Source organism: Podarcis melisellensis, assembly GCF_964234715.1.
Source record: "Podarcis melisellensis genome assembly, chromosome: 17".
NCBI classification, from domain to species: Eukaryota; Metazoa; Chordata; class Lepidosauria; order Squamata; family Lacertidae; genus Podarcis; species Podarcis melisellensis.
Genome location: NC_138534.1, coordinates 32,191,939 through 32,210,879, shown reverse-complemented (window position 1 = coordinate 32,210,879; position 18,941 = coordinate 32,191,939). Strand labels below are relative to the sequence as shown.

At 43.3% G+C, this 18,941-nt stretch overlaps 1 protein-coding gene across 1 annotated transcript in view; it reads left to right on the top strand.

Annotated features, from left to right (window-relative positions):
- The first annotated feature begins 2,947 nt into the window (after nucleotides 1-2,947).
- Nucleotides 2,948-18,941, top strand: part of LOC309360063 (olfactory receptor 6V1-like) — a 114,108-nt gene continuing 98,114 nt past the window's right edge. The window contains exon 1 of the mRNA XM_081894617.1: nucleotides 2,948-3,565. The gene's annotated coding sequence lies outside the window, so the exon portion shown is untranslated. The remainder of the gene's footprint in view (nucleotides 3,566-18,941) is intronic.

Sequence of the window (18,941 nt, the reverse complement as noted above, 5' to 3'; positions counted from 1 at the left end):
CATAAAAAAAGGAAAGGCAGATTTTCCCCCTCCCCCCTCAGTCATTTGTCGTACCGTATCTTGACGTATCTTCTCATATTTTATTCTTGTCTTGTTATCAGAGATCTCTTCTGTCAGCAGTCTTTACTCCCCCTTTTTCCGTGAAGTATGTGCAATTTATCTCGTCCAAATTGTTTCTTTTGAAGATTCTTACAACTAGTGGCGCGGATCAGGGACGGCGTCCAGGAGTGCCGGAATCCCACAGAAGGGCTTTGTGCCTAGTGCCCCCACCCCCACAAATTCGGGGGTGGTATAGGGCACAGCAGGCAAGGGCCATCCCCCCCACAATCCTGGGGGGGGGTTAAGGAGGCTAATTACCCCCATCATAGCCTCCAAATTACCTTGTGTGGGTCGGAGAGATGTTATTGTCAGCCATCTTCCGATGCGCCACCTAGGGGCCCTCTGGGGGGTAGCAGAGTTCTTCCCTAGGGACCACTGCATCCATCATTCTGAAATTTGATATGCATGAATATTCCCCCAGAAAGGGTTACAATGACTGCAAATTGCATCAAATTCTGGTAGAAAATGAAATACAGACTTTGCCTCTGCTGCTATCCCCTCAAATATCAAAAATTTATCTGAAAAGGAAAAATATATATAACTGCTTTTAGACTCCCCATTATAAAGAATGGGGAGGGAACAGAGCTAAATTCTTAACAGCTCTAATGCAGTTAGTCCCTATTAACAAACTGAATTGGGCACAGAGCAGCTAAGAAACAAACTAGGCCGTTTCCCAAAGCAAGTTGAATCTTGCAGCCAGCACACACCCCTAGCATAGACTGCTAAAAATAGAGATGAGCATGGATCATATAACTTACTGAGAAAACTGCAAGTGAAAACAGTATGCAGGCCAGAATTATTTTCCTGATTGTTGTTTTTTTTAAGGTTAACAACCATTGTGGTGTTAAGAACACAGGAAGCTCCCTTATATTGAGTCAGACCATTGGTCCGACTAGCTCAGTGCCAATGATACTGACTGGCATCAGCCCTCCAGGGTTTCAGACAGGATTCTCTCCCTGCAGATGTCAGGAATTGAACCTGGGGACTTTTGCATGCAAGGCGCATGGTCTACAACTGAGCTATGGCTCCTCCCCTTGAATTGTGTGTCTCAAATCCATTTATTTCAATGGATTTACTCTAACACTGAATTATCACCCATGGTTTTTATGTAATACAAGGGTATACATAATTGAGCAAGTTGATAAGCAACTCAACTTACTGTACTGGAAGAAAGACAAATATCTAAACATAGATACCACACACAGGTACACTGGAAAGTCTAAAAAAGGGGACTTGGATCTAGAAACTGAAATTAGCGCAAAAGACTGGAAAACAATCTGGGACAATAAATATTTTAAATTTATTTACCTACATGAAAAACAATATTTAAAATGCATCCACAGGTGGTATAATGCAGGAGTTTTCCTATATAAATAACTCCTTATTTTTGGATGTGTGAGTATAACAGCAGTACCTGTTACCACATATGATGGCTGTGTCCAAATGTTTATTTATTTTGAGGAAAAGGTGTTTCAGGAAAGAAAACTACTTCACAAAATGTATTATTTATCACCAGTTTGATAAATACTTATGATATCCAAATTAAAGAATTAATCATATGTTGACAACAGCAAGCTTAATCATATCAAGGCTTTGGAAAGATTTTAAAGGAACAACAGTTGACAATAGCATTCAAAATTGTGTATCTTAGCAATGGCAAAAAAACCTAACACAGAAAGGAAAACTAGTCAAAGGACAACTTAAAATCAATAATATATTCACTGTTCGAATAGATATTAATAAAAAAAGAAAAAAGCAGAACAGCTCCAGCAACCTTTATGTGGATTTGGAACTCAAGCCTCCTGAAGAAGTAAACTGACAAATTATGCGGGCTGATCTTCGAGATAAAGCAGGAATTCTTGAAGCTTGAGACAAAACAGAAATGCCTTTAAGAAGCAAAAAGAATACATTTTTTTACATATATAAATGTTAACAGGGGCAGCTGAGAATTGTAGCCCAAAACATCTGGATGGCATCAGGTTGGGAAGACTGATTTATATATGAAAGTTCAAATATTATATTAAATGATCAACGCAGAAGCCACCCCCAGAGTAACACAACCTAGGAGCTATTTTCACACACTTCTAGTCAGGAACTATTGCTGCTAGAATGCTTCTGAAAAACCAACCTCCCAGCATTTGCCTCCATCACTGGGTCCCACAAAAACAAGTTAGTTGCAAGTACTAATTCGTTCCGGAGGTCCGTTCTTAACCTGAAACTGTCCTTAACCCGAAGCACCACTTTAGCTAATGGGGCCTCCTGCTGCTGCTGCACAATTTCTGTTCTCATCCTGAAGCAAAGTTCTTAACCCGAGGTACTATTTCTGGGTTAGCGGAGTCTGTAACCCGAGGTACCACTGTAACTTTAAGTTTTATGATTTCCAAGTGCGCTTTGTTGTTGTTTAGTCGTTTAGTCATGTCCGACTCTTCATGACCCCATGGACCAGAGCACGCCAGGCACTTCTGTCTTCCACTGCTTCCCGCAGTTTGGTCAGACTCATGATTGTAGCTTCGAGAACACTGCCCAACCACCAAGTGCACTTAATTATGACTAAAGTTAGCTGTCTTGTAGCTATATAGTTTTTAAATGGCTGTTTGTTTGTTTTTTTGGTTACTGTGGCAATGGTTGCCCTTGAGTAACACACATTTTGGAAAAGAAAAACAATCTGCATGTCCCTGCCCTTTCCTTTAGCAGTATCTTTCATGTTCCTGCTAATGTTATATCTTCTGGAAAGCCTGACAAACTAATGTGGTGTAAGGGCTTGTTTACCCCTGCTGCAATCCAGTCCTCCTACTACCGAGATTCCTTGCAAACATGCAGCACCTATTGGTCCATATCCGTGTAAACCATTGCTTTGATGGGCATCCATATTCTGCAAAATATTCATGAATATTGTGCATCCGTTTGTGACAGACAGAGCATCGAGTCATCATCTAATCATGGCAGGAAGGAGAAATGGCCAGTCAGGAGAAAGTGAGGATGGTAAAGAGAGAATTTGACAACGGCCCTACTGGCCGGGCACCAATTCTCTCGGATCCTCAGTAAAGCCATAGCAGCTTGCAGCCTCCCTCCTGCCAACTTTGCCCCCCACTCCTTCAGAATCAGTGCTGCAACAATAGCATCCACTCACGGATTGCCAGGGGATGAAATTAACGCTTTGGGCAGGTGGCTCTCTGAATCCAACAGGCAATACATTCACACTCCCCTTCCATCACTCAGTATGTCCTGTTGACTTCTTCACTTTCAGGTATGGCACCCAAAAGAAGTTGGATACGCAGCCACAGGATCGTTCACTGGGCAAGGGCCCATGTTTCATTCTCCTCCCGAGGCCATGGACTCAGTTTGCCTTCAGATGTCCAGATTACATGGTTCAGATGCAGGGGTATGCGATGGGAGCAGCTGATGCCACTCTTGCCATCCAAAATCAAGGCATCCAGTCCACCTGATCTCTTAGTCATCCAGAAAGGTGAGAATGACCTTGGTCCTAGGAAGGGCATAGGCCTCATCTGGGCCATCGTTGCAGAACTGGGCTCTCTTAATGGATTTTACCCCCCAAATGACCGTCTGCTGCTCCAAACTATTGGAGAGATGTCAGTGGTGGGATATCCCAGCTCCCTCAAAAATCAACAAGGTTAACCACACAATCGGGTGCAAAGGAGAGGCTATAGGTGGAAGGGTGATATGGCATCCAAACAGCACTTATGTTCAGGTTACCTGTCTGACGTCATTGGCAATGATGTGTGGCTTAATGACATCCCTGCTTTCCCCCAGGGAAACCCATGGTTTAGCAGTGAATTGGAGTGAACAGCAATAAGGTTTCCTGCAGATTGCTGCTTATTCTGATTTATCGCTAAAGAGCGGTTTTACAGGGGAAGGCAGCGGGACAAAGGCAGAACCACTCAGGCCCATGCTTTCTAGGAAATGTGGTTAAGCCCTTAATCAAACATTTGGTCAATCTCTCTTTCCCATCCTGTCTTCCTCATATATTGGGGTTAGAACTGAGTGACTGACGTTCTGTAAAAGAAAAAAAGTTTTATTTGTGCAAAAAACCCAGAGAACATATCTTTACCTAGTTCATGCTTTGATGCAAAAATACAAATACATCTGTTTCTTAAGGCAAAAGAAATATGAAGTGGTTCAGACTAAGACAATGAACAGAAACAGGAGTGAATGGTGGGAACTGTTACTGATTATGCAGTCACACCGGGTTGTTCCCCAAGCTACGGTATATCTTGTGATCAACTAGTACAGTTTACACCAAATCCTGCATTGACAAAATTTGGGACAGTGTACTGGCATACAGTTCTTTCCTGCCATTTAAAATTGAGTGTCATGTGTCCGTATAATGTCTCAAAGAATGATTCACCCATGTGATCCATTCATACAACTTACTACAGTGGTACCTTGGGTTAAGTACTTAATTTGTTCCGGAGGTCTGTTCTTAACCTGAAACTGTTTCTGTTCTCATCCTGAAGCAAAGTTCTTAACCTGAAGCACTATTTCTGGGTTAGCGGAGTCTGTAACCTGAAGCGTATGTAACCTGAAGCGTATGTAACCCGAGGTACCACTGTAATATAATTCTGCACTTCCAGGACCAAATAGCCACTATCTTTTAGGCTCTTAAAAACAGAGGATCTATTTTATTTTATTTTTTGTCCCAGTAGCCCAGGATGTCCTTACACTCTACAATGCACCTTAAGAGGCAAATCCAATTATGACTGCAAAAGATCTGTATTCCAGTTTAATATGCTTATAAACTGCAGGCTTCAAAGCGACTGCACCCCTCCTAGCTCCTTGCTTTTTAACATTCTACCTAATGAAGGGCTCTGGAGAACTTGAAAACTTGCTCACTATTTTGTGGCAGTTCAGTTGACCCTGATAAAAGTATTGCCTTATTGTGTGTTTTGGTTCCCGCCAAATGTACTTAACAGCTACTTGTTCTTCTGTAAGTTTTAACTTTTAAGCAGGAAGGGAGTTGAAACATTTCCTTATTGTTGCCTTAACTAAAACAGGATGTAGAATGGATAGCCGCTGCATGCCTTAAACAATATATGGTCTCCAGTTGCAAATCATCTTGCCATGGTCTGGAGTTGATAATAATGGGTAACAGAATATGCAATGCTTGCAAATCCAAATTAGAAGCTTATTTCCCCCTGGGAATTTTTATTAGCCACTGAGAGGACCAGAGGTATAGCAGTGAAAGAGACGTCACAAAAACTGTTATCAGCTGACTTAGTCTTTATCAGTAAACTGCAGATGGCAGCTCTTTTGCGTGGTGGCTTAGGGTCTTTTCAAGCTCCCAAGACAGGCATGGCCAGCACTGCTATGCTGCAGAATGTGAAGCAAGTAACCTGCTTCAGGCAGAATCATTGGGGGAGGGGGGAGATACATGAAGGCAGGTGCTGAAATCTGAAAGGTGCAAAGACACTTTTGACAGTAGTGCCTCTAGTAGTGCCTCTAGCCATTTGGGCTCCATTCCAGGCAGCAATATGTCCTGGGATGGCACTGAGAAGAGATGGGGTTCTTCCTGGCAAGCACCTCTTAATGTTACCCAATCCTGACTCCTCTGCTATAAATGACAAGTGGAAAGGCAATGGACTTTCCACGCTGCAGAAGATTTAGTGCTATGTTTGCATGTATAGATAGATAATGTCAGATTTTTAGCCAGCTGCAAAACCAAGAACAAGAACATAAGAATTGGGGTCCATTCCAAGGAATACAGATAAATTGGCTGAATGTACATCAAGTTTGTTACTTATAAAATACTAAATGCTCTTAGACAACTTATACCCTTTGAGCAAATATTGCAAGAAAACTCAGTCCTCAAAAGGTTTAGATTCTAGAATTATTCTTATTGTTATTATTCACTACCCACCTTTCATCTTAAAGTCCCAGGGGCAGGTTACAACATTTAAAAATGGAACGATGATATAATGGATATATTGTGCTAAATGTTTAGGTTTAGTAAACATTAGGATTCAATTAGAACTTGTATAACTGGGATACGTTATAAGACAGTCTCTATGTGTATTAGAAAGGGAGTTATGCAAGGGGTGTGAGGTGTTTAATTCGTGTTGATGTGTGAAGACTGTGTGTCAGACCTTGAGAATGTTAACAAGATCCATGTGCATTGGAATGTCTGGACCTACTTCTGAGGATCAGCAATTAGCATGGGAAGAGTTACTTAACCTAGGCAAATGTCTTGAGTGTGTACCAGTCTTTAATCCTAGTCAATCAACAAGTGTTGATGAAGTCCGGAACTCCTTTTTTCAATGAGGACCTGGGGAGATTAACTATTAGTACTGCAAAGCATCAAAAGGACTGGCCTTTAAAATGCAACTGAATGAAGCAGGCTTAGTTGTTAGAAACAGCAGAAATCAGGAGAGATGCCTTAGAGATTGAGTGTTGCACTTCTGTGGGGAACAAGCCCCTCTTGAAATGACCATGCTGTAGGATCTGGGACTCCCTCCATGCAGGCTGAAGGTGCAAAGATGTGAATAAATCCTATTTCTTAAAGCTATGAGAAGTCTCTGTCTCGCCTTCAGTTCTCCAAAGGAGCACAGGCCCTGGCTGAGTGCCTGGAACCCCCTGGAATCTTCCTACCTCTCAGCAGAGAGCAGGGGTGGTACTCAACTTTTGTAACAATATATTGGTGGGTGGGAAGGCCAATGAAATCAGCATCTGTCAATATAAGGGGAAACTTGCTGAAGCTAGCCCATAGGTGGCCATAGTCATCAGTTGACATAGCCAACATTAAATAATTTTGGACATTTAATTGCTAGAGAAGATGTTCTAACAGCAGTACGTGCTATCGCTCAGTAGGAGAACATGTGATTTGCTTTTGCAAAGGATCCCAGATTCAATCCCAACTATTTCCTTGTAGAACTTGAAAAGGCCCATTTGATTCAGTCCAGTGAAGAATAATACGTATTCCATCTGAGCAACAAACTGTATTACGTTCCTAAATAAAAGAGCTCAGGTTCAAGAAATACATGTGGTGTGTTTTTTAAAAAAAACACCACCTCCTAGGGTGTGTGTTTTTTTAAAAAAACAACACCCTAGGAGGTGATTACTAAATAAAAGAGGGATAAAACATCAAGGATGCAGTGAATTTTATGTTCTCCAGCTCATCCCCCTTCTAGGTATATTGATTTTGCATTATATAAGCCGCCAATACAAATGTAAACCTGACATTGACTGCCAACAGCAGATATTTGATTACTATTCTGAATTCTTTCCTCTATTAAATAAAAAAGAACAAGAGAGACTGAAATGTATTTCATGGAGACCTGTGCATTTCCCCCCTTAGTAGTTAAGTCCCACTGAATTTTCTGCCAAGTAAGTGTGCATATGATTGCACCTTTCGCCACAATCCAATGTGCACTCACCTGGGAATAATCTCCATGGTACATAGTTTGTATGAACATGCATATGACGGCACTGTTTGTGTTTCTCTAAACCAGTGGTTATCAGCCTTCCTAATGCCGCAACCCTTTAATACAGTTCCTCATGTTGTGGTGATCCCCCAACCATAAAATTATTTTCGTTGCAACTTCATAACTGTAATTTTGCTACTGTTATGAATGAATGAATTTATTAATACAGTCACAGACCAGCGTCAACACACACAATATTACAGATCATAAAAAATATCAGAAATACAAGGGACAATATGAATATAGCAAGGATTTAAATATAAAAATTAAAATTAATTGTTAGCATGCCCCCTGTAATTAGCAATTAGGGGTTTATGCATTATGGGATACCACTTGCTTCCTGCGATTGATTGCAGACGCACAGAATTTAGCTACATTTAGTGTAGTCTTGGGATTCTTGTCCTCTAGCAGTAGTTTTAAACTACGGTATTCCGATTCTTTCCTGGACTTTTGCAAAACAGGTGTAATAAAAGTCAAACGTATATCCTCATAAAGACAGCAACGTAATAGAACATGTGAAGCAGTTTCAACTTCCAACGAGCCACAAGGACAGACCCGTGCTGTATATGGTTTACCCTCAAATCTGCCCTTGCTACTGTTATGAATCGTAATGTAAATATCTGATATGCAGGATGTATTTTCATCGTTACAAATTGAACATAATTAAAGCATAGTGATTAATCACAAAAACAATATGTAATTATAAATTGTGAAATATTTATTTCTAATTACAAATAAATGAAAATTTGTCTTGAAGCATGGTGTAGCATGGGTAACAGTCTTAATATAACAACAGTAAACTACATTGCTACATTTTGTGACAGTATGCGTAAAAAGCCAACGTCAGTACAAAGGTTGAGATTGCTTCTTTCTCACCAGATCAGAAATTCTCAGGGCAATCTTTGCAAGAGCACAACAAAGATCATCTTCCACAACAAGTCTACTTCTGTATTTAGACTTGATAACCAACAAGCTGGAAAACCCTGTTTCACAAAGATATGTTGTTGGAAATGGAAGGAGGCGCAACACAGTCTCAGACAGAACAGGATATGACTGCAAACACTTGAATTTTGTAACTGGCATTGTAGAGAAATCAGTTCTCACTGCATCACTGTTAATAAGTTCAATGATCTCCTCTTGTACTGTCTCAGGAACACCTTCAACTTTGACTGTGAATGGGCTTCTGACAAATGCAAATGGGGTGTCAGGTAAATTTGGAACGTTCAATGAAATTTTGCCTGCAAGCATGTGCAAGTGTTCTTTCACAGAAATTATCACCGTAATCCTTTTGTCTGGTTCAATGTCATGTTCCTCAAAGAAAGCAGATAAGGTAGGCAACATTTAATTTTATTTTCATCCATTATTATTTTTTGCCAAAGCTGGAGTTTCATTTGGAATGATCAGATCTTTTCAGACAAATCGAGGCATGTTGAATTTGGTCCTTGCAGTGATAAATTTAACTCATTCAAGATGACAAAGATGCATGATTTCTGTTCTCATCCTGAAGCAAAGTTCTTAACCTGAGGTAATATTTCTGGGTTAGCGGAGTCTGTAATCTGAAGCATATGTAACCTGAGGTACCTCTGTAGCTGCTTTCAACACAGCAGCTGCTCTCTGCACAGTAGCTGTTCTCAGTAGCTGTTCTACACAGTAGCTGTGACGGGTCCGCAGAAGTACATTATGGCGCCAATCCTATCACATACACCCGTATTTGTACGGGGTGTATGTGATGGGGTTGGCATGGTGATGTCCATAGCTGTCAACTTTTCCCTTTTCTTGCAAGGAATCCTATTCGGAATAAGGAAATTTCCCTTAAAAAAAGGAAACATTGACAGCTATGATGATGTTATCACGCTGGGTACTCGGTTGTGGGCGTATCTGCCTGTGGGTGGACCCGCCTGGAGACGGATAGAGGAGCGATGCCTCTGTACCTAAGACCATTGGAAATATGTGTTTTCCAATGGTCTTAGGCAGAGGTCGGCAACCTAAGGCCCATGGGCCGGATACGGCCCTTGAGCCTCCCGGAACTAGCCCATGGCCGGGTCCGTGGATTGACGAGGGAATCCATGGTTGTTGTTTTTTTGTGGCACAGGCACTGTCCCCCCCCCCCCCGCTGACATTTTCCCTCCTCTCCCTCCTCGCAGCAGAACCTCCCCCTCCTCCAGTGTAGCCAATCGCCTGCCAAGGTTTGAGGCCCTGGCCAATGGGCGAGCGGCGACTGCGCGTGGCCAAGAGGAGGAAGGGGGCTGGGCTGAGCTGGCCGATCGCATTTCCAGCAGTCCCTCATCGGAGCAAGCTGTTTGCTGCCACCGCTTGTGCTGCCACCACCCGTGTCGCTGCCACTCAGCTAAGCACGGCTCCTGTGCCTGCCCTTGCGAGTGGCAGAGGTTGTTGGCGACAGAGGAGCCCACTCCCCCAAAAGCTTGCTGACCCCTGGTCTAAGGCGACCCCTGTGAAAAGGTCATTTGATCCCCAAAGGGGTCGCAACCCACAGGTGCTCTAAACAATGCCAATACAATCCATGGACAGGGTTTACCCAGAGAAAACTTCCTGATAAATTACACTCAAAAGGAGAATAACAACGTCCGCTGATTTTGAAGCACATCTTGTATTCCTCATGCAGCTGCTCACTCCATACAAAAATGAAAGTTAATTGAGCTGTTATGCTGCAGGCAACAGTTTCAAATTCTTGCCAATCAATCCTAATTTAATCATGTGCCATCCTGTTGAATGCTTGCATGCCAGCACAGTGGTGAGAGAGATTGCTCTTCCAGAGGCAATTTATGACATAGATGAAATGTGTTTGTCTTTAGGCAACGGTTCCCTGCCCCCAAGAAAGCTTATCTAATCATTCCCTAAATTTTGTTCGGATTTTGGGCACAGTCCAACTCTTTTCTATATAACCTTCTTATGAAAATAACAGCACATTTATGGGCAAATAGCAGTCAGGTAGGAGGTGATTTCTAACATAAAACCAGTGCAGGGTCTACTTAGATCAGGAGCACATTCCAGATTAAAGGTTCTCCAGTTCTTTCTCCCCTCCAAAATAAAAACAACCAGTTGTTCTTTTTTAAAACATGTGATGGGACATCACATACAGTTTGGCCCTAAAAGCTCCCAAGGGCCTCAGAATATAAGATACTGACTTTAGCTTTTATAAGTGTGTCCATAATTTATTTTATTTAAATACTGCTAAAATATTTATGCTAGTCATAAAAAATCAGAACTGGTCACCACAATATTGTTGCATGCCACCCCCAATTTCTGAGCAGTACAAGATTCCAGGGAGTTCCAGGTACACTTACTCAGTTAGTGTTTCCTTTTGGAAAATGAGACACAGTGGGAGACTGTGGTGTCTTTACTATATATGGTTTATTTACATGTATCTACAACTAGGACTTGCTGATCAGGTCAGCGGTTCAAATCCCCGCCATGGAGTGAGCTCCCGTTGCTTGCTCCCTGCTCCTGCCAACCTAGCAGTTCGAAAGCACCTCAAAGTGCAAGTAGATAAATAGGTACCACTCTGGCGGGAAGGTAAACCGTGTTTCCGTGCGCTGCTCTGGTTCGCCAGAAGCGGCTGAGTCATGCTGGCCACATGATCCGGAAGCTGTACGCCGGCTCCCTCGGCCAATAAAGCCAGATGAGCACCGCAACCACAGAGTAGGCCACGACTGGACCTAACGGTCAGGGGTCCCTTTACCTTTACCTTTTTACAACTTGAGCCGGTTCCCAGCATCGCATTCCAAGAGGGTCTCTTGCCTTCTCCCATAGCTGCATCCCTGGATTCAAACAGACATCAGCCATTGCGCTGCACCTCCTGTTTACCTGCTTCTCCACTGCCTACCCTAAGCTTCTAACTCACGATTAGCTTTTAAAACTTGGCTTAATTAACAGATTAGAAGTATCTGGCACATATCCCTTTATCATCGTAGTCGTTCTCCTCTGTGCACATTCCAGCTTGTCAATACCCTGCTTAAATTGTGGCGCCCAGAACTGGACACAGTACCCCAGGTATGGTCTGACCAAGGCTGAATAGAGCGGTACAATTACTTCCCTTGATCGGGGACACTACTGTTGATGCAGCCTTGAACAGCAATAGTTTTTAAATAGTATCACACTGTTTTCTCGTGTTATGTTTGTGTTCTGCTAAAATCCTTAGATCCGTTTCACATGCTGAGTCTTAGTAATCACAGCGTTCTTTTCTAAGTTCACAGACTGACTGTTGAATTATCTGTTCTAGGACCTTTCCTGGTATTGATGTCAAGCTCAGCAGTTAGTAGATACCTGGGTCTTATTTCCCGCCTTTTTGAAGGTGGGGGCAGCATTTGCCTGCCTCCAGTCTGCGGGGATCTCAGCTGTTCTCCAAGAATTCTCAAAGATTATAGACAGAGGCTCTGAGACTACACCCGCAAGCTCCTTTAGTACCCTTGGGTGCAGCTCATCAGGTCTTGGAGAGTTGAATTCATTTAAAGTAGCTAAGTGTTCCCTTAGGGACGCGGGTGGCGCTGTGGGTTAAATCACAGAGCCTAGGACTTGCTGATCAGAAGGTCGGCGGTTCAAATCCCCACGACAGGGTGAGCTCCCGTTGCTCAGTCCCTGCTCCTGCCCACCTAGCAGTTTGAAAGCACACCAGTGCAAGTAGATAAATAGGTACCGCTCCGGCGGGAAGGTAAATGGCGTTTCCATGCGCTGCTCTGGTTCTCCAGAAGCGGCTTAGTCATGCTGGCCACATGACCTGGAAGCTGTACGCCGGCTCCCTCGGCCAATAAAGCGAGATGAGCGCCGCAACCCCAGAGTCGGCCACGACTGGACCTAATGGTCAGGGGTCCCTTTACCTTTAAGTGTTCCCTACCTACCTGTTTTCTTATCTTGGGTGAAGACAGGGGCAAAGTAGGTGTTGAGCAGTTCTGATTTTTCTTTGTCACCCAGTAGCATTTCTTAGTCTTCTCCGTGCCAAGGACCTCCTACTTGCTTGTTCATCCTCTTGCTTTGAACATAGCCGAAGAAACCTTTTTAAAATTATGTTTGACCTCTCTTGCAAGCCTGAGCTCATTCTGAGCTTTGGCCCACCTGATCTTCTCCCTGCAACTGTTGGCTACTTATGTATACTCTTCCTTTGGGATTTCCCCATTTCTTATACATGCCCATCTTAAATCTCAGCTCATCTGTAAGCTCCTTATGCAGCCACACCAGTTTCTGTAGATGCCTCCCACTTTTCCATGTTGAACTGTTGATAACACGCACCTGTGCCATTATTTGGCCCTGTTCACCTCTGAAACAGGACAAGCATGCTTTCTTAGTTATTGACCTGTAGCGAAGGCTGTCTTGCCATTTTTCTGTTTCTGATATTACAGAGCTGTGCTGCCACCCAGTGGATGTTTCCTATGACATCCTCATCATCATCATCATTTACCTCATACTAAACTTGATAGTCCTATGCCTATCAAATGCAGTCAAATGGGGCACCTTACAAGCAAGAAAGGTAGGGGGTTGCATATATTTAAGGGGCACCCAGGTATGTAGAAAAATATTAGCTTGTAAATGTAAAAAAATTATAATGGAGCAGTGGACCCAAACAGCTTGTGGAGGACTGAGCATGCAACACTGAGAACAGCTAAACATCAACTGAAGAACTTTGGCTCTGTACACGTACCATATATTTGAAGTCCTTTAAAGTGCATGACTCACCCCAAATAATCCTGGAAACTGAAGTTTATTCAGAGTTCTGGGAATTGTAGCTTTGTGAGGGGTGAGGTACAGCTCCCAGGATTCCTGGCAGATGCATTAAATGTATGGTGTTTATACAGGTAAATAAAGAAAAAGGAATAGGAGGAGAGAAGTGGCCTCATCAAGCCCCACGTAGCTAGAAGTATTCTGGAATGAGAGAGGTGAAAATAGAATCAGAAGATACACCTGAGATGTGTCAGACCTTAACTATCCCCCCAGCTTTCACTGCAGCATAGGATGGAGGAGAAGGAAGTAAATACCCTCCTGCACCAGACTCAGACAATCAGAATTGGATCTCTGCTAACCCAGCCTCAAACCTCAGCCGTCAGCTTTATTGGGCTATTGTGCTAAACAGTAGAAAATTGCTGAGTTTGGGGAATAGGTGAACCGGAAGTTATTCATTTAGCCCCCAAGTTCAGCAGCCTTAGGCTTTTGCACTGTGGGTAGTGGAAATTAACCAGTTCTTGAAGGAGCGTCTCCACCCCCACCATTCTGCCCAGACACTGAGGTCCAGCTCCGAGGGCCTTCTCACGGTTCCCTCCCTGTGAGAAGTGAGGTTACAGGGAACCAGGCAGAGGGCCTTCTCGGTAGTGGCGCCCGCCCTGTGGAACGCCCTCCCATTAGATGTCAAAGTGATAAACAACTACCTGACATTCAGAAGACATCTCAAGGCAGCCCTGTTCAGGGAAGTTTTTAATGGGTGACATTTTAGTGTGTTTTTGGTCTCTGTGGAAGCCGCCCAGTGTACCAGAACATTTACTTCCATTTACTCTGTGGAAGCCGCCCAGAACATTTACTTCCAGGTTTGTGGTGTTCAGGAGCCAAAATGTTCGACTTGTAAGGCATTGGGCTTCCAAGGTATGACTAGTTACTTACCTCCTTGGCTCAGGGGTTGCATAACTCCATGCCCTCCAACATTTCTCCAGTGAAAATTGGAACATCTTAAGGAAAAGCAGGACATTCCGGGATCAAATCAGAAACCAAGACAGCTTCTGTAAATCCAGAACTGTCCCTGGAAAATAGGGACACTTGGAGGGTCTGCAGCAAGGAAGAGTGAACGCCCTCAGTGAAGCCAGCAGCTAAAGACTGAAGTAACTGTGAAAGCAACTCTTACTAGTCTCATATTAGTAACTAACAGTGCCTTGCAATTAACTTTGGTTTAGGAGTTGAGTTACTGTGTGTGGTTCTTATTTACTAATTTTTGAGAAGAAGAAAAACCCAAGAGATAAAGAAAATTTTAAATGAACATTGAGTTTTCCTGAGCAAGCACCTGTTGTTCTGCCCTGCTAATCCTTAATGCAGTAATAAGGCCTCATGGGATTGGCTGGCCGGTTTTCAGGAGAGCTCTCAAGAGTGGTGCAACAGTGGAGAAAGTTTTAAAGAAAGTAATGGTAATAATTGGTGGAACTTAGAAACCACTGCAGATCTTTCTGTATCTATGGTATCTGCCAGTCCAACAAGGTTCATGCATGGGAGATGGGGTGTGGGGGGAAAACACAAGGCTAAGGCATTTGACTGTGACCAAATCAAATGTGCATTTCTTCAATTTGGCATATACAGTGGTACCTCGGGTTAAGAACTTAATTCATTCTGGAGGTCCGTTCTTAACCTGAAACTGTTCTTAACCTGAAGCACCACTTTAGCTAATGGGGCTGCACCACCGCTGCATGATTTCTGTTCCCATCCTGAAGCAAAGTTCTTAACCCGAGGTACTACTTCTGGGTTAGTGGAGTCTGTAACCTGAAGCGTCTGTAACCTGAAGCGCCTGTAACCCGAGGTACCACTGCGAGACCCAATGGACGGCTTCTTTATGTTGCTGGAATATCTCAGGGTAGATCAAGATGTTATCCCAGTAGATGATTATGAATTGATCTTGCACGTCTTGGAACATGCCGTTCGTAAAGTCTTGAAAGACTACCAGAGCACTGCAGAGAAAGAAGGACAAGGCTATATCATGTTTTAAGGACTTTTCTATTTGCCAGCCCTGCCTCCTTTTTTCCAAATGTGCACCAAGTTGTACGCTTCCTTCAAATCCAAATCGATGCAGTGATGGGGCCATCTGCAGGTAATTAAAGAGTTCTGGCATCACCGAGAAGAGGCAGAGATTCCAAATAGTGATTTCATTCAGGGTTACAGGTAATGATCTGCGGATTTCTTTTTGACAGAGTACTGGGGCTCCTGCCAGGAAGGTGGATAGACAGATAAATCCATCAGCTTCTTTCCCAATGAATTCCTAGAAGGGGCTCAGGTTCAGAGAAGGGTGTAAATGTGTTTGTTATATGTTGGCATCTTGGCTCCTGGAATTGGGTTACAATTGTTTGCCTTGTGCAGTGTAAAGAACTGAAGATACATTCATAATCACAGTAGATTTCACGGAGCTGAAGTGTCAGTTTGCATTTCTTAGTGCAGAAAGTATTGATCTGGTGTTTCCTATTCTAATTAATTCAAGAGGTTCTGGAAGCTTCTCTGTGTGAAACAAGCAGAAGGTGCATGATGTTTGGGTTATTCCTTCAGAGAAGCTGAGCACAGCTGGCTTAAACTGGTTCTCTTATGTCTTCTGTCAAGGTCATGCTGACTATAAAAGAAGGGCCAGAAGGAGCCTGGGTTTCACTTTTGCTTTCTATCTCTTTTCTTTCTGGTGTGGTTTCTGTACATAGCATGCTTAGTGTTAAGGTTTAGTCATATTATAAATTATTGTACCGTAAATTTAAGTTAAGTCTGCTGCAACTGGATTTCTTATGGACAGTGCAAATCCTGAATGTATTGGATTTGTGACCATTATGCTCATTTGCCTTCAGTAGCAGTAAAGCTCTGCTGGATGACATAGTAATTGCCTCTGGTCTATTTTTGGGGAATCCTGCAACGTGTTTAAGTTTTTACTCTGCTAACTATACGTTGGAATCTGCTCTGGATAAATATTGAGTAGAATTTCATGGCATGAAGAGCCATCAAGGAGGCTGGAGTTGCAGTAGCTATAACACAAGTCACTGGAACAAAATGCTCACTTTGTCTTTGGTCAGTCTGAGTGCTGTGAAGAGACGCATGAGGAGAAGTTGTCAGGCTAGTCTTGCCTAACAGGGGATGGGCAACCTTTGAGCCAGTGTGTTGTAGTGGTTAAGAGCGGTAGACTCGTAATCTGGTGAACCAGTTCGTGTCCCCGCTCCTCCACATGCAGCTGCTAGTCACACTTAGAATCATAGAATCATAGAGTTGGAAGAGACCACAAGGGCCATCGAGTCCAACCCCCTGCCAAGCAGGAAACACCATCAGAGCACTCCTGACATATGGTTGTCAAGCCTCTGCTTAAAGACCTCCAAAGAAGGAGACTCCACCACACTCCTTGGCAGCAAATTCCACTGTCGAACAGCTCTTACTGTCAGGAAGTTCTTCCTAATGTTTAGGTGGAATCTTCTTTCTTGTAGTTTGGATCCATTGCTCCGTGTACGCTTCTCTGGAGCAGCAGAAAACAACCTTTCTCCCTCCTCTATGTGACATCCTTTTATATATTTGAACATGACTTCTCTGAAATCTCTCAGCCCCACTCACCACACAGAGTGTTTGTTGTGGGGGTGGAAGGGAAGTCTCAAAGCGGCTAACATTCTCCTTTCCCGGGATATCAAATCCAAACTCTTCTCTTCTTCTTCTTCTTCTTCTTCTTCTTCTTCTTCTTCTTCTTCTTCTTCTTCTTCTTCTTCTTCTTTGCCAGGTGAGGAATTGGCTAGCAGTGGTTGTGACCTGGGCAGGCATGTTCATTCACTTATGCACAAATTTATTCTCTTTCCTCCTTGCAGCTTTCAAAAACTCACCTCTGCTGGGAAGACCACCAATCTCTGTTGTTGTTATTGTTGATGCTGTTGTTTGTTGGCATCCGTCTGACCACAACTCTCTAATTTTTTTAACGTCTAATTAAAAAAAAATAGTGGGTTGCAGCAGAAAGAAAAAGAATAATAGAGTTGGAAGGGACTCCAAGGGTCATCTAGGAATCTCAAAAAAATCATACATGACAGATAGCCATCCAACCTTTGCTTTGAAACCTCCAAGGAAGGAGAGGCCCCCACCTCTCATGGGAGTCTGTTCTGCTGTCAAACAGCTCTTACTGTCAGAAAGTTCTTCCTGATGTTTAGTTGGAATCTCCTGCCTTGTAACTTGAAGCCATTGGTTCGTGTCCTGCCCTCCAGAGCATAAGAAAACAAGCTTGCTCCATATGACAGCCCTTCAGATATTTGAAGGTGGCTATCCTCTCTTCTCTTAATCTCCTCTTTTCCAGGCTAAAAAAACTATTTCTCTGTATCAGGGCTATGATGAGGGTTTGTGAGTTTAAAAAGAAGTTGTAGCATTTGCCCATTCTTTTGAAAATGTCTGTACATGGGGAGAGAAAGAGTTAATTGGTAGACCAATAGAAAAGTCAGAGGCGGAGCCTACCTGTTTATAAAAGGGCTTAGCCCGAGGTTTAGTTGGGGAAAGGCAGTTGGGAAAGCAGTTGGCAGACAGACAGATGGAAATAGAGAGACAGTGCAGTTGGTTCTTGTGTGAGGGGAGGTAGAAGAGTTAGAGACAGAATAAAATACAGTGGTACCTCTGGTTACATACTTAATTCATTCCGGAGATCCGTTCTTAACCTGAAACAGTTCTTAACCTGAAGCACCACTTTAGCTAATGGGGCCTCCCACTGCTGCTGCGCCACCGCCGCACAATTTCTGTTCTCATCCTGAAGCAAAGTTCTTAACTCGAGGTACTATTTCTGGGTTAGCAGAGTCTGTAACCTGAAGCGTATGTAACCTGAAGCGTATGTAACCCAAGGTACCACTGTCAAACTAAGAGGGTAAAGGGTAACAGTGTTTCGAATGCATTTAAAGTTTATTTGTGTTTGCAATAAATAAACTACAATCTTCATTGTTAACTTCAGAACCTGACTGAGACGAAGTGATTTACCGGGGAGGACCAGGTTGATGGCTGCGGATTAGTGGTGTACGGGTCAATAGTCTGTGAGATGACCAGGGGCTCCGTACGAACACCACAGAAGTACACTTAGAATCTGAGTGACATGACACAAAAGGAAAATGGAACAGAAAGGGTAGAGGAAAAACAAGCAGATTAGACACCAGTTCTTAATCAGATACTTAAACTTACAATGACCAGCGTGAATGGAATGGGAGGGGCCAAAAGGCAGCTGGTTTCATATATGCAGCACTGAGCCATGCTGTGTGCAGGGATCTTGGCACTGAAATGAAAGCCAAAACTGCCACTCATTGGAAAGGAAACTGGAAATGGAAAATGGAACTGGAGTCCCCAGATAAGGGATCCGCTCTAACAGCTACAGCTATCTATTTCACTGGGTGTCCTTCCAGGCCCAACTTGATAAGGAGCTATTTCTGTGCACTCTTGGCTGCTAGTTATCATTCCCTGCACAGAGCAGCTTTTTCTGCATGGGGGAACTGGTTCAAGACAGGGATGCATACGTCAAAGTCTAGTTCCACATACTGGGCTTGCTAGATTGGGGGACAAGCATGTGAGCTTTTCCAAGACTTCCTCCCAGCAAATAGGGGGGGACCCCTAATTCCAAGCTTGCGTATAAATAAATTGTAGATACACTTGAACCACACAATAACCCTGAGTCTAGAATATTGTTGCACTCCACTCCAATCTTTGAGTGGTGCGAGATTCCAGAGGTTCCAGGCG